Source organism: Harpia harpyja, chromosome 14, assembly GCF_026419915.1.
Source record: "Harpia harpyja isolate bHarHar1 chromosome 14, bHarHar1 primary haplotype, whole genome shotgun sequence".
NCBI lineage: Eukaryota > Metazoa > Chordata > Aves > Accipitriformes > Accipitridae > Harpia > Harpia harpyja.
This window is the reverse complement of record NC_068953.1, coordinates 6,721,440-6,738,564: the sequence shown is the minus strand read 5'-3', so window position 1 is coordinate 6,738,564 and position 17,125 is coordinate 6,721,440. Positions and strand designations below refer to the sequence as shown.

The 17,125-nt window shown below is 36.7% G+C and overlaps 1 protein-coding gene across 3 annotated transcripts in view; it reads right to left on the bottom strand.

Annotated features, from left to right (window-relative positions):
• Positions 1-17,125, bottom strand: part of CA10 (carbonic anhydrase 10) — a 213,580-nt gene that overhangs the window by 111,107 nt on the left and 85,348 nt on the right. The gene's annotated exons all lie outside the window — the stretch shown is intronic.

Sequence of the window (17,125 nt, the reverse complement as noted above, 5' to 3'; positions counted from 1 at the left end):
TGACTTTGCCATGCCACGAAAATTCTAACTCCTATCTTAGTTTTTAACCAGGCTTTTGTTACATTTTGTGTATTTCTCATTTTTTTTCACCCAAATTCATTAAATTACTGTATTCAACTCAGTAATCATTTTTTAAATTTCAGTGATTTCTCAAGCCCACACTCAATGAGTTCTGTTGTAGAAACATAGGTTCAACAGTTAAAAGCTATAGTATCACTACATTACATTACATTCTTTTTTATGCATTAAGCTATTTTCTATTTAAAATGTGTTTGGCAAAATCAGGTTTCTTTACTCCCTGGCAGTATTTATACTACTTAACATATCCACCAATTCCTCAGCTCGAACCAAATATTGCTTGCTATCCCCTTCCAAATAGTTTCCTTTGATTGCCAAAAGCAACTCCATTGAATGCAATGGGATTCTATATTTAAAGTAAATTAAGCAAAATTTGGTTAATGAAAAAAGATTAACATTTAGGCCAGTGAGGTGTGTTGGGTACTCAGCTTCAAAAGTTTGTAAAGAAACTCAAACCCATACAAAAGAGACTCCAAAAGTTCTTAAAACTTGCTTGCAAACACCAACAGGCCAGAATAAAAATCCTTCTGGCTTCTGTAGAGTCAGTGGTGCTTCAGGAATTCAGGCAGACAGAAAGTAAAAGGACTAAATCTTGCTATTTCAAGTAAAAATATCACCACAGAAAAATGATGAAACATTTTGTAGGTTGGTAGGGCTCCTTGAGAAAACATAATTTGGGCAATCGTGGCATAAAAGACCTAACCATTTCAATGTGCTATTGACTTTTAGGGATGCAGCATAAATATCAGTGTCTAATTCTGGTTCTTTACCTACATGAAGTGACTTGGACTTTAAAATTAAACACTGCTAGCTCAGCCAGTAAGAGTCAAAGCCATAAACCTTGTAATACATGTTTATGTTGTGCAAAGTTGCAAAAATAATTAAAGAATCTTGGGTTTTTTTAAGAAAAAATTATTTTAAGTATATTCAGTGCAATTTCACTGTGCTTATAAGATGATCAGTTGAATTAGTAAGCTAAAAATGATGACATTTGAAGCAAGTAGTGTTGCAGATGCTAAATAACTGGTGTAATTGCAAAGTCAGTAAGGGTCTCCATAAATTCTAATCTATTATGAAAAAAATGTATTTCCAGTGAATGCTTTACCCTTTCATCTCATCAAATTCACTGAAAATTTGTCTAGCTACCTTTAATTTACAATGCATTTACTCTGAGGTGTCAAAGCAGTCTGGACTGCTTTATATTCAAGAAATAAGGGGGAAAATTAATTTCATTAAACTGCAGGAATCTAAAAGCTAGGTTTTCCTTACGAAGAAAAGCAGGCATTTCCTTGGGCTATTCTTAGATGCCTGTGTTAAAGCAGCGGAATACTAGTTAATGTTTCTGGAGAGAAGTTAGGATCAAAGCAGCCAGAATCTGTTCAACAGACAGACTCACAGCAATGTTGGTTGACAGAGCTTTCTGAAGGTTTCTAGTCCAATCTCCTGCTCCAAGCAGCACTATTGTCAGTCCTGTATAAAGCAATCCATGGCTTCATCCAGCTTTCTCGAGGATTTTGTGTTGAAAAGGAAAAAGAGGGTGTACCTTGCATAGTCCATGTCCAGACATGTCTCACTGACTTCAGTTTAACAAAAGATAGTTCTTACCTTTTTCCTGTGCCTTTTGCATGCATTTGTGAAAGTATTGCATAGATGCACACACAAGTACATGAAGGAAGATGCTGAATTTTTAGTTGTGGTTAATTAAATCCCATAAGCAGCCACAACTCCTTTGCCCAGTCAATGACTCATCTCTGTCCTGAAGCACCAAAAAGCAGGACCAGTGGTAATTCCATTTTACCAAAACTAACTGGGATTGTAATGTACCCGCAAGGCTCAACTTATCTATTACAACTAAGTGACAACTTTCAGTCACAACTGACCTACTTTAGATGGAAAAGTTTCTTCCTGCACTTTTAAATCCATCAGCAGTAAATGTTGAAAAGCTAACCAAAAAGTGCTTAGCTAAATTATACTTGTTGGTTAGCTATACAGAACCTCCTCTCCTTTCTTAGAAGTAATACTGGTAATGTCATATTTGTTACCTTATCTCGCTAGTGATTGAATTAAATTTGCCACTTAACCAAGCATGAAATTATGTTTTCAATAATAATTCAATGAAAGCTGCATAAACTGGGAACAATTACATATCTTACTGAAGAATCCGATATCACCAAAGGTGTCCATTTTAGTCATTAAATAAAGTGTGACTGCCCATCTATAGTGCATCAAGACAGAAAGCTGATAGCTGATAGCCCAGTTAGCCTCAATGAGCCAATAGAGGATGCAGGTAGTAAAGCTTATTGATTCGGCTCAAAATACCATAAAAAACTAATGAAATGTAACTTTCATGTTGCAAAAATTTGCAAAATACATCTCTTTAATGCTTTGTGGACTTTTGCTACCATGGCAGATCTTGAGATGAGAACTATCATTCTCATTCTGGAATTGCTGTTCTAGTTTCCTTCTTGTTTGCAGCCAGTTTCTGTCTGCTCTAATTGGGTGCTGGTCCTCATGCTCTCTACAGTAGAATCATTCTCTTCCATAGCATTTGATGTACAGAACTCCTCTCTCTTTCTGTCTTCTCATGCTATTAAAAAATGATTGCAGTCAGACTAACAGTAATATTTATAAAGTTTGTTGTAATAATTTGACATACTCAATATTTCATCTAGCACAGCTGTTTTATTCTCCCATTACATACACCAGATGCTGTAGTATTGTTCCTAATTTGTACGTGGAGTGTTCAGTTAAAGGCTGCCGCATACTTCCACACCATGCAGCACTGGCTTACAGCTCAACAGCACAGCTCGCTCTCTCCAGTAATCACCTCTATACTGCTCACAGGAAAATGGTAGTCCCAAACCTTCTAAAGATAACAGATGGTATCTGGCAGAGGCAGGAAGAAAAGTTAAAGTGCTGGCATGCATTTCACTTCTCCCAGTAGTTCCTCTTTTTAGGAATCTCTTCAGTATATAGTTCACTGCACATCCCTTTACTCATATGATTAGTTATGCAGGGCACAATGGTGCACTAAAAAAGGACAAACGTTACTAGACAAAGGGGTTTAGATGTTGAAATGGATATGTGGTTTTACAGCTAAAGGGCTTTCGGGAAAAGACAAGTCTAAGTGGAAGAGAAGATATGAGTAAAATCCATTGGCTAAAATAATAATACTTAATCCTTTCAATGAGATAATCAGAGAGCCCAGAACTAGCTGAGGAAAGAGACTGGATTGAGAATTCCTCATTATTAACAGCATTATCAGAGACATGGAAATGAAACAGGTTTTTACCCAAAGAATGATGGAGATACAAGTGAAATACTCCCTGACTTGTGATGATTTCTGGGTTCTTATCTAGTGCCTTGTAGAGGTTTTCTTCAGCACAGCTTTCAATGAACAAACATATTTTGGAGTTTGTGATGAAGAATATATTCACAACTGTGTTTCTGATTTTATTTTTTTTGCTTAGATTGTAGGGGATGGGGGATTATTGTTAGCACTCCAGGCAGCAATACACACAACATGATAGTCATCGAGAACGAAGGATTGGTCCTTTCATGAGGATATTATGCCTTCACTTGCAGAGGTGAGTATTTGTCATGAAACTGGTCTGAGACTTCTTCCTGCTGAATAATTTCTCCTGTTCCCTTGCGCTGTTTTGGGAGAGTAGGAACAGGAGGTGATAAAGCAGCTGGACACATATAAACATCTTGGTGATATTTGCAGTGATATTCTAAGGGGAACTGAGTAAACCTTCAACTTCAAACAACATTTAAAGAACATGACATTTGGAAAAATATCAGTCCATTCAAATATCCTGAGCTGTTTAGGCAGAAGTTTCCCCCAAACCATGGAGATGAATGCAGAGATGCCCACCATGGCTGTTTGAGCTGCTTGACCAGCTGTGCAGTGCCAACTCAGATACCCTGTATTCATAATTTAAGCTGATAGCTCTGCTTGTTCTTTTTTGAGCTAGCTTTGGTACTTCTGAGCAGATTCTCTTGTAGTGCACCTTTGGCCTGTGAGGCTTACCATGTAGCTGTAAGAGGATTTTAGCTGTGACCTTGCTCAATAGAAGTATAGTAGTCCTTACACATATCCTTCCATCGCAGTTTGAAATGGTTCTCAGAAGGCTTTGTGATGCTTAGCTCCCTAACTTGAATTTATCACAATAGTAAGAAAACAGCATACCATTTATGTTCAAATGCTGCTGGATCTTCTAAAAGAAGTTTTTCTAAAAGAATGAAAACTCTTCAGGTGAGACAATCCTTGGGTACATTGTTAAGATTTTTATCCGAGCAATGTTATGTTCTTATTAGTTTATTAAGTTTATTTTTCTTAGGATGTTGAGTTCTCAGTGCTGAAAGATGCCCTGAAAGATATTGAAAATGATGCATTTCTGCTGGAGAAAATAGCAGGCAAACACTGATGTGCAAAACAGTGATGTTAACAGCGGCAATCTACAGGATATGTAATTTCTTTCTTTAATATACATCTACCCGTGAAATTCCCTGTTACATAAGTCTTTAGCTTTGATAGCTCCTGCCTTCACAGACACACACTGCTTGCAATAAGATGCCTACGACAAAAGATACTGCAAATAATTCATTATGATAGTAACAAACTGGTTGTTGACTTGTTTCCTACTTTCCCGGCGCTAACCCCAGTATCTGCTGGCCAGTTTCATCCAACTTTGATAAAGAAGATATCTCAGTGTTTTGTGAAAATTGGGTAGAAGAAAGGACCAAACCAATTTTGTACTGAGGAACAGGCAGGTAAAACTCAGGTATTACAGACTGCTGTTAGCAGCAGTCAACTGGGCAATCAGCAGGTCCATTTGCAGGCTAGCTGGCACAAAGCAACTTGGAAATAGCCACAGCATTTTCTGCCTTTGCCTTCTAATGGAGGGGATCTGTGCAATAGTGGAGAAGCGATAATGGGGGACAGAGGCTATAAAGAAGCTAAAATGAGATTCTGTAGGAAACCAGGCTGCAATATTGCTTCTGTTTATGGAACACTTTGTGTTAACAGAAGATTTGTCACAAAGAGGCCTCCTAAAAGGTCAAACAATATACAAAAATCATTTACGACCAATATGTAGCTACCTCCAGGACTGAGGACATTTGGTTGATGACAAATGCATAAGTAGATGGCACAAAACTTTGCGTGATAATAGAGGACAATTTAATCTGAAATTTGATCATAGATGCTGGCATACCTCCCTGTGCTTCCAAACAATATCCTTCTGTAAATATATATATAAAAGGAGTGTGTGGTAAGCACTATAAAAAGCCTGGATACAACATCCATCTGGTCATGGGTAGACAGTGGCTTACTTGCATTGAGAAGATTTCAAATAGACAAGATAAAGTGCCAAGTTTTAAGCCTAAAGTTGAGATTTAGAGGCACAGATTTACTGTTGGTTGGCTAACAAATCTGAGAATCTCTCCAATATCACTGCCTTCTGTCCATGCCAAATCCATCTTGGTAGTGAGGTTCTAGGTGCAGAGTTTCTCTCTCCAGCGTTCAAATCTGTCCCTGGGCAACATCAAACCAGGAGACCTGTTTAACGGTGTTTCTGTGCTAATTGAGCAATACCTAGTAAATAGCCCCTTATGTGTCAGGGAGTTACATCCCAATCCATCTTCAGGCCATCAAAACCATGGCAGCCTGTCGTTTTTAGTAACACACTGAAAGAAAAGATCATGAATGTATATTTGCATCAAAAGCTTAAGTCACTCAAAAGTAGCTATTAATGTCCATCATGTAAATACTATGCTTTACAAAACTAAACACAAAAATACCAAATAAATGGAAGGGCTGTGGTGATATCAAAAGTACATTTGTGTGATTAAAAATTATTCACATTTTAATCCTTTTTTTTCAAAGGCTTCTTTGCACAGTATATTTGAACACTGTTTTGGGTAGAGGTCTTAAATAGTCCTAGATGAAACAGGACTAGATGAAATACTTAGTTAAGGCTAAATACTTAGTTAGGGCAAAGTATCTTCAAAGGAGCTTTTAAGTGCCACCTCAGCACAGCTGTGCTGCCCTTGGCATAGCCCTGGAAGATGCGGTGATTTAAAGTCATACTGCAATACATTTCTTTGCACTGTTTGTGTGGCAGGGAATGGAGGACTGCAGAATGCGAGTACAGGGATTTAATACTATCAGTAGCAAATTATGATGTTGATATGCTGCCTCCAGCTGCTGGCTAGGGCACAGAAGAAAGGATATGGGAGTAAAGGGTACCAATTCCTTTTTACTACACATCTAAAGAACATAAAGAAACACAATTTGTCCTTATTAACCCTTGCCTGCTCTTCTCCTGCCCCTTCCTCCTCCTCCACAATATATACCTCAAATGTATCTATGTGGCAACATGTCATATAAGTTAGTGTATTCTATGCAACATCCTCTTCTGCTGAATAGCTTCCCTGAGACAGGTGGCACTGAGTTGTTAAAATAAATAAGAGTGCAGTATGCAGTACATTTTTTTTCTGAGCAGTATGTCACAGGTTAGAGATTAGCACTACTTATATTTATATGTTGTATGTTTTCACCTTGATCCCCAAAGCGGCTTTGAGATAGTCAGACCTTGTGAATTCATAACACTGAAATAAAGAGTCATCTTTCTTGAAAAAACAGAATTATCTTTTAATAGTCACTTCAATGCTCCAACTGCCTTTGTGAAACAATCCCCTCAGGGTATATCAGCACCCATATGAACTTCCTTCAGATGGTTTCAAGCTGTGATGCAAGTTATACAGATTTAAGTTCAAGATAACTTTACTGAAGCCATCCCCTTTACCTATTCACAGCATTATTCAGAGCTGGAGCTGATGCAATGGAGACAAAACAAATTCAAAAAAATCAACAGTTTATTGACTTTCCTTATAAATGATGCTGTTCCTTCAAACTGATGCTTTAAATGTCTTACAGTGAGTTTTCAGATTCTGAAAAATCCTGGAAAATAGACTGCAGAAGAAACCTTATATGTTCATTTGCCTTTATTTGACAGCTGAAATGATGAATGATAGGATACAGCTTTAGAAAAAAGAGGTAAACTAAGAGTCTCATACACATACACAAAGGCATACATACAAACACACTTATTTTTCCTATAAGACAGATGTTCTAAAGTCAGAGAGGAAAGATGAACTGGATCCTGGAGAAGACTCATGAAAATGGGACTGTTATGTATTTGGCATTTCCTACTGATGTATCGAGATTCTACATTTTTTTTCTATTCTTCTATGCAAGTTTACAGAAGGAATTGTTTCTTTATTTTAATCATCTTCTTCACAGTTGCTAGTTAAAACAGACTCCCCAATGATTTTTGGTAGTCAAGTTTAACTTCCTTCTCTTTTTTTTGGTTTAAAAGCTAAAATTTCCATTGTCAGACCTACAGTGATAGTTTGGGACTGTTTCTTGTTCAGGGACACAAGCAATAACTTGACAAAGAAGCTGGAGGTAAAACTGTTCAGTTATAATTGCTTTCAGTTGAAAGTTACATAAAACAAACAATAGTTACAGATTCAAACTCTTACCTAAGTGACACAGAGGGCTACCACACATCTAAGCAATATTACTACAAGCTATGATTTTCTGTCACTTTCTGTACAGGAACAACATATCCCAAATAAAAAAAAAGGGTACATGCAAAAGGATTATTTTCTCTTTCCAATTTTCTTGCAAGGCCTGCAACCCCCTGTAATATACACTGTCCCTTACATTAAGAACAGTTTCTTACCCCCAATTTATGTACATTTTCCTCCTCTGCTCCAGAATCATCTACTGATGGTTTTCCTCAGCATGTTGAGTGACACACAGCTTAAATACCCCACTGCTTTACCACCCAGATCCCAGTTTGATGGGGAGCTGCTGATCCACAGATTTGGTTTTGATTCATTGACCACTGCTTCATTTTTTTCCCTTAAGCTCCTTTCTAGCATCTAATCCTAAAATACATAGCTTAATTCTCCTATCTACAAGCAAACCGTGCCTGCTTCAATCTTCAGCAATCAGCGGTTAACAGTACCAGGAGGAAAAACAACGAACTTGCACTTCTCTCTAACACCAAACTGCTACTCAAAATTCTGAATGGCATATTTGACTGCCACAGCAATTTGCATTTCACCCTGGCAGCAGTGTTATTTATCCCCGTCTTTTCTAGCTTACAGCAGAATTGATGTGTGTCTATTATAAAGTACCTACTCCAGCTGCAAGACAGGCAGAAATCCCTGCCAAATATATGGTGATTTCTTGATTACATTCAGTGTAAAACAATACAGGGACATGTGACTGAGAGAACTCTTATCTGTTGTGCTGGAGACACAAAACCAAAAAAAGTTTCACAAGCAGCAGACTTGCAATTATTTTGTGCTTAACGCTCCAGCCACAAAGCTGGTTTACTTAACCTTAACTTTCTAAACTTTTACGTGACTGAACTGATGATAAGTCAACATGGGTCTTAGTTTATTTCCTGATTGTTTTCACTTATTTGGGGTTGCTGCAACCCAACAACAAACCAGTCTCCAGTCCATAGCTTTAACCATTTTGGATGAAAGTGAGGCTTATGTAAAAAAAGGAAGAGAACTTTTCCCCAGGTTCCTCAATGGCTTCATCCTATTCCAGTTTGTCAGGAACTGGATCTCTTACAGCTCTCATGTCACAGATGCCACCAACAGGCCACAAGCAATCACTGTGCCTGCTGTCTGCATAACTATTCGGAAAACTGGCTTACTACCTTACTCCCACAAACAGATCTTCAGCCAAAATGTATCTCCTGCCTAGATGGGCAGCAGACACCTAACATACATCATAAAGTCTCCTCTCTCCATGTATAAACTGGTTTCCTAATCTACATTCTGTTATAGAATTCCAGAGCGATTTGTAAATCATCTTCAGGAAAAATTGCTTGGATATAAATACATACTTCACGGATGCAGGATATAAAGGCTGATCAGCTAACAGTCAGTCTTGCCACCAACTTCAATTGGTGAAGAACCAAAACCACAGTCAACATACTGTTAGAAGCACTATTCATTATGCAATATACTCGCCTGCCAGCTAGGAAGCTGCAAAGCTCAAATGTTTGAACTCACCTAGGAGAATAAACTAATACTGAAATAAAAAGAACTGAAGAAGAATTATTTTGAACTGTCAATAAATGATTATTTACTTATCAGTTCAAAATAATTTCAAGCTGGGCTTATATTGATTACAAAAAGGAAAAAGAAAATCTGTCTTGGATGCTGCATAAATTCTTCTTAAATGTTTAAGAAACTGTTGCAATGCTGTTTTTTAACACAGGTAATGCTAGCTACTGTAGCTATGTAGCTGTTTAAGATTCTGAATATGTCACCTTCCTAAAGGACTGATAACTGAACATAACAGGCACCTAACATTTGCTTTCTGAGAAGAAAAAGGAAAGAAGTTTCCAATATACACAACCAGTCATCATAAAAACTGCTTTATAAATTACAGCCTTTTGCCATTGAACTGAGAGCACAAAATTGCAAAATATTGAGACCAGGATTTACCAGAAGGAGAGGTATGAGGATTCTCATTAGTTCTGGTTGGCACGGCAAGTGTTTTGGCTCAGATGAACTGGTGGCAGCTAAACAATAACCTTATATATGCTAGCATCTTCCCCAGATATCTTGACTTTGATAATATGATTCAAATTCTGCGTACAGAATGACATGGAACATCCGCATCCATTACAGCAGGGTCTCAGTAAAAAACATTTCCTTGATATTGTGCCCAAAATACCCACTTTCAAGGAAATATCATCATATTTTACTAAGTTTCAATATGTCATACATTTATTATTTTATGTTCGTAACAGAAAAAGCAAAGAATGAATCATTGTTCTGAGACCAGGAAATGTGTTTTAACAATGCTAAAATACAAAATTATATTCCATTTAAAGCACATGGTGTTAGGAGACTTGCACACCTTTACTATGATAGCAGGAACAGTGTGAGAGAAAAAAAATCTTCGGCTTTTTCATATCACTGGTTATAGCCCCAAGTACAGAATCAAGTACAAAGACAAGATATGTGTTACTTTTACTTCTGCAAGGCTTGAAATAAATACCTAGATTTATAAATAGACCTAAGTGCAGGATGAAATAAAGCCAAATAAGATACTATAAAACCAATGCACGATGTATATTAGAAGATAGAAAAAGGGCATTAAGAACAAAGCTGGTACTTTTGAAAATTCCTTTGACTATATCAAACTACTTAGTAGTTGGAGGCCAGCTGCTGCTCCAATCTTTTTTTGAAGCTACATCATTGTAGCTTCAATGAAAACAGGAAAGCAACTTATTGAAATAAACAATTGAGGAGGGAAGAAAGGAAGCAATGGAAAAGACCTTTGGCTAGTATCAGTTAGCCCAGCTTCAATAATATCACAGACTCTTTAACCTTCTAATGGATCTACTGCCCAATGTCTGTAACAGCAGAACCCCTTGATGTTTCAAATAACATCCCATTGAATTCATTTCCAGGGTTAGCACACCTACGTGAGTTGCTTTTAATTACTACACAACTGCAGCTGAGGTACAGTTTAACATATAATTTGAAAGGTACTGCTGCCACAATGAGAATATATCCGGAGCTCTAAACCAGGGTACAATATAGCTTGTGGAGTAAGCCTGCTGAATCACTTCTTGCCAAATCTAGGATCTCCTAGGAAGTTTCCCATGGCAGAAAAGTGAGCTTGTTTTATGACACTAGACAAGATTAAATGTCAAGCAGAGTAGTTACACTGGAGCAAAAACCCCCTTGATATTATAAAGAAGCTGTAGAAATGCATTCTTGTGCCCATTCAGGACTCCTTTACAATTTCAGTTGTGCTCCACCATCACAGACAACCAGAAATTTAGAACACACCAAGATGCACATCTGAGTCCCCACATATTCCAAATTGATTCAATCTCAAGAAAGGATTACTGAAGTGATAAGGAAACAGAAGTCCCAGTATAGAGACAGATCTAGACCCTGAATATATGTTTTATATATGGTCTACCAGCAGCAAAGTTTGCAAGTACCTCTGAAATAACACTTAGCTTTTTTTTCCTGTTCTAAAGTCAATGATGAGGACAAATAAACAAGTTACATTAACCTGCTGGTTTCTTTTTATGTTCACTTACTAACACATCTGAGAACATGCAATACTGTAGAAGTATTAGAAATGTTAAACAATTATTTAAGCAGCAATACTATATTTCATTTTTTATTCATTAAAGTTTTTGATGTTTGCATCAGACTTTTGACTTTCTAAGCCACTCTAAATCAAAACATCATATTATTAAGCCCTCTAAAAATTCATCACAAATCAGTTTACAGATGACATTGATGTCTTATTGCTATCCATTCCTCCTGGATCATTTCTAACAATTCATTTTTTATATTCCTGCAGTGCTGAAATATGGTTCACACCAGTATCTGTCCTTTTAGTAATCACCAAGGCAAAGCTTGGCAGTTGTCATATATTGCACTCTTGAGAAAAATGCTAGTAATACTCTGAATTGATTGAACAGAATGGAATCAGAACTAGCTGGCAAAGAAACCATTTAACTGATTTCAATTCATAAATCTCTTTTCTCCTATCCTATTTTAGTTTAGAAACTGCTAAATATTGCCATTATCTTGTGATGCATAGAATGAATCAATTATTTATAAAGGTATTAATTTAAATAATATCTGATTGCATTCATTAATGTCCCATACGAGAATGTAGACTTATGGATCTTACTGTGCAACTTTCATTTATGCACACTGAGCTAGAGAATGTATATAACAGTCCTTGGCCAGCAGACATTGATTTGTTTATTTCCCCAGAGGTCAACATCAGGAACGATGGCCTTCCTTGTCTAAAAAATTAAGTGATTTTAAACAGAACTTTACCCACTTTAAACCACAATTTAAATCCTTGAGCATGACCTAAAATGATCAGTAAGACACAGCATCACTTACGTGACAAGGTTTAATTAATTGGTAGGGATGCACTTAGTGTCTAAAGCAAATGCTGTTACTTAACACATTTTTAGGAGAAAAAAATAAGTATGCCCAAGAACTGTAGTTCAGTCTTAAAGAATCTTGGAAATAGGGCTCTTGAAATTAAGTCCACAGAGAATCAGGAGATCAAAGGTAGATGGGCTACAGGTAAATCAGGGGACAGATTTTGGGGGATGTCCTGGTTTCAGCTGGGATAGAGTTACTTTTCTTCCTAGTAGCTGGTATAGTGTTGTGTTTTGGATTTAGTATGAGAATAATGTTGATAACACACTGATGTTTTTAGATGTTGCTAAGTAGTGTTTCTACCAAGTCAAGGATTTTTCAGCTTCTCATGCCCAGCAAGCGAGAAGGCTGGAGGGGCACAAGAAGTTGGGAGGGGACACAGCCAGGACAGCTGACCCAAACTGGCCAAAGGAATATTCCATACCGTATGACATCATGTCAAGTATATAAACTGGGAGGAAGGCTGGCCGGGGGCCGATAGTTGCTCAGGGACTGGATGGGCATCAGTCAGCAGGTGGTGAGCAATTGCATTGTGCATCACTTGTCTTTCCTGGGTTTTATTTCTCTCTCTTTTTGTTACCTCCCTTTTCATTACTAGTATTATTATTATTACTGTTATTGTTGTTGTTATTATTATTATATGTTAAAATTTTATTTCTATTATTAAACTGTTCTTATCTCAACCCACAAGTTTTACTTTTTTTTTTTTCCAATTCTCTTCCCCATCCCACGAGGGCGGGTGAGGGAGTAAGCGAGCGGCTGTGTGGTGCTTAGTTGCTGGCTGGGGCTAAACCATAACCGGGGCCCAAAGGCAGAGCTGTCAGAGAAGACAGACTGCCAGCACTGGCGAATGGAAGAAGGAATCCCAGCAGAGGACTAGCTCATTGGGAAGTGAGGTGGTTTGCCTATCCACTACTATCATCCATGACAGTCCAGAAATCCCTGCTTTGGAGACTGAAACCCATAGTGCTTGCTGCCTAAATGTCACTAGACTACACTGGCTCATCAGTAAAGTTATTCTTTTGTCCTGTTGCTGATTGCCTTGGTGCTTATGTGAATCCAAAGAAAAAAAGCAGAGAAAGTAAAAAGGTGTTTTTCTTTGTGATGGAGGAGTGTGATTTGCATATTAATAAGCATTTGTATTGTTTATTAAAAAAGGCTGTTGATGTGAAATCAGCTGCATGTTGAACTCACTAAAATGGATAATCAAGAGACAAAGCTGGGCCTGAGAGAGAACTGAAACTTGGGGAGTTTCCTCAAAAGCAGCATTTCTTCTGGGCAATTTATCTGCATGTAAACTCATTAAATATCTTGTGCTGAGATTCTGGATCTTGAAATCCAATTATCTGTATCAATGATATTCAGCCTTCAGGACCTGAAAAGCCACTTTCTCAGGAAAGAGAGAAGCACAAACATGCAAAATAACACAGCGCGAATCAGAATAACATCTGATGATGCTTGAATTGTAAATCGCATGGCCCGATACCGCACTGCAATCGTTGGACAGCACATAAAGCAATATATTATTGCTCACTGGAACTTTATTGTGAAAAAGTGGATCAAAGAGGTATAAATATTTGGCAAATTGCATTGCCATCCCTTTTGCTCCTCAGTGGAATGGGAAGAATTTTCTTCTCAGCCTCAGACTGGAAGTAACTATTAAGTCACCCACCGTGTGACAGCCCACAGACTGTACTTTTCTCCCCTTGTAGGCTGCAGGGTAGGAAGACAGTGATGTTGTCCTTCATACTCTCCTTTCAGACCATTCCTTTTCTTCAGAAACAAGAAAATTATTATTTTATTCCCAAGTGGTCTAAAAAATTGTAGGAAAATCTCAGCCTGGTTTCCTAAAATGCCCTCCATTACTAATACTGAAATAAAATAAATTCTCTAATGGAATCAGCTAGAAAGGCATGTACATAAGCTGGAATCTTTAGTCATGAATTCTGTAATGGAATGGTTTGGAACAGTTTTGGTCTCCTGAGCTGGAAATTGAGAACTAAACAGGTTCACAGAAATTAAGCAATGCTCCCCACCCCAAAAAAATAAAGGCCCGGGAGAAACGCGTGGTAAGGAATGAAAGAGTTAAGAGGAAGTATTAAGTCTGTGATCATATCACCCAGGTATGTATTATTTTAATTTCTCTAGTCTTGGATTCTGTTCCCGTGGGTGAACCACTTCTGTTCCTGCTTAAGTTAATTTCAGAAGTGAAGCACACACAGTAGAAATGTTCTTTTCAAAATCAAATAAATATTTGAGTTTTCAAACTCAAGTAAAACTGATTTCTACTTTCAAAGCAAAAAATTTTGTTAAAAATTTGAAGTTACTGTTCCAGGACTAACTGTACTGAATGTTTCTTTCTATCTAGCTCTCTCTTAAGGCTTGACTCTCCTCCCAGCTCCCTTTTCAAGAGAGGTGTATATTTTTGACTCTGTGTGCAACTAGCTGTCTCTCTTGTTCACTATGCATGTAAGTTAGCTTATTATAACTTTGATTTCAACCACATCAAATCCCTTTTTTATTTATTCATAATTTTTCTTAGGATTAGTTCCATAAAATCTTTTTGTGTACAGCATAATCACAGCTAAGTCTTGTCTAAGAAATTCCCTGGCTGCTATATCAATTGGTTCATTGCCCTGAAAACTGAAGTACTTCAGCCTACATGAAACACACCTCCATTTTTAACATATAAAAAACATTACCAAAAAAGTGAACACAAATATACTACCTGCCAAATCAAATCCTCACTGAAGCCTTAACTATGAGCAAAGAATTTTTTTAAGGCATTAAAATTGTAATCTTTTCCTCAAAGAAGAATTTTGATTCAACCATTTTAGAAACCTCTCTAAAACAGACCACAACCAGAACAAATCCTGTTCTTGTAACATGATGGACGGCCATCACTGTTTGATAGCAGCAGGATAATATTTGTGAGTGTGGTAAGTATACCTCATTACTGATATACCATCTCCTAGGTTATCAGTGCCTCTGATATGTTATTAATAATCAGACATTTGCTTCACCCTGCGCTGGTACAAAAAAAAGAGTTGAATTCTTAGAATTGCTAAAGACATCAAATATTCTGAAACTCCTGGCTTCGACTGACTGATAACTTCCATGTAATTTTGTTCTTGACTTTCATATTATGTCATACTGTAATTTATAAATAAACTGAAATATGTCAGCCTTTACATAAATAGCAGAGACAATAAATTTTTTTTTGTTTCAAAATGAAAAACCTCAATGCATTTCTGTTTAAAAAGCAAAATGTACATATTACCCTGAAATTTGGGCCATAGTTGGAAGCATTACTGTCCTTCAGTAAGTAACAATACCACCATTTTATCATTTCTGTGATGAAGCTTACATCAATTCTGATGTATGTGCACATGTACCACCAGAAGCTCAATGGGAAGTACAGAGTAAATTCCTAACATCTCATGCTGTTTCCAGCAGAAATCTCATTTGTCAAGACAACAGGAGAAGATAAATCATTTTGGAATAACCTTTTGTTAGAGTCTCTGCTTGTTCTGACATTGTAAGTCACAATGCCTTTTCATCTGCATTGTTCTATATTGCGGATTGAATAGAAGAGAACCGCCTGCATGGAATAAGCAACAAAGTCTTTAAAATACCCTTTTAAGCACCTGCACATAAGGGAAGCAACAGAAAAACATTATGAACTAATGACTATTTCCAAGAGTGCTAACAGGTTCAAGATGTTTTATTTATAAAATAATTTTAGAATTGAAAAGTATCAACCCTTCAGTTGGATAAACAGAATTGATAACTTAGTTATTTGAGGCTTACACTTCCGTACTGTAAATACATTCTTTAGTGAAAGAAAAATCATTAAGCATAATCATTAGGATCAGTTTGTTTTTTTGAAATGCTTTCAAATGACTGCCTCTCTTTGAATGGTAATTTAGGAACCAAGTAGATCTCAGAAATTTTTTTTGCTGCTGCACTCTGAAATTTGTCTGTACTCCTAATTTTTAGTAAGTATAATTATTTTAGTAAACAGAAATGGAAAGAATGAGTTAGCATGTAACCTTGGCAATGCGGAAAATACTTTTAAGACCTATGTATGTAAAATGTCCCTAACTATGCTATTGATATGAGCATGAGATTATTAAAAGTGAAACATGCTTGGGATCCAAATCTGCTTTCGTTGTTTAGATTTGTTAACATTCTGCATTTTTTTTCACTGTATACACTGATATATAACAGCTTCAATTCTGCTTCTGAGCACTGGGTCAGCAAGCACAAATGCACATGCTTGAGTGTTTTTCAAATTCATCATCATTAATAATTTCTTGTGAATTATTTTGACTTATATGCATGCATTAGCACAATGCTTCAACATCTGAGTTGCAAAAACTTGTAGAAACTTTTACTGAACTTAAACTTTTAACTACAATAAAAACTTTGTCCAAATTTTAGCTCCTAACATAAGTCAGATATAGTATAAAAAAATGGAGGATATGATCACTGATTAGCATCTATCGGCAGTATTTCTATATGTACACATACCTCAGATGACAATCTCCACCCATTTGCAGAGCATCGTTTTGTCAAGATTGTTTCCTGCCTCCACCTTTAAGCTATGTGGACTAGCCTGGAAGTTGAGGTTCCTGAGCCACAGGTAGACATATTATCTAACCCAGAATGACTTTGTTTTCATACCTCAGTTTATTAAGATATACTTTCCAAATCTGTGTAAACAAGATAAGGTTTCTATATACATAATTTAAAAAATATTATTGGTCAAGAATAGTGGTTAATAAACTAGTCAGCTGTGGCAGTCACTTTTCAAAAAGAAATTATCATGCTGATGTTAGATGAGTAAAATAGTCTTTGCTAACCTATCATTTTCACCTGATCCAATATCCTTGGAGATTTACTTATGATCTATTAAAATAAATGTTGCCATTCTGTTTTCTAATTCTAATTTTCTAATTAATTTTCTAATTAATACATGTGAGGAAATGTCCAATAAAAAAAAATCTTA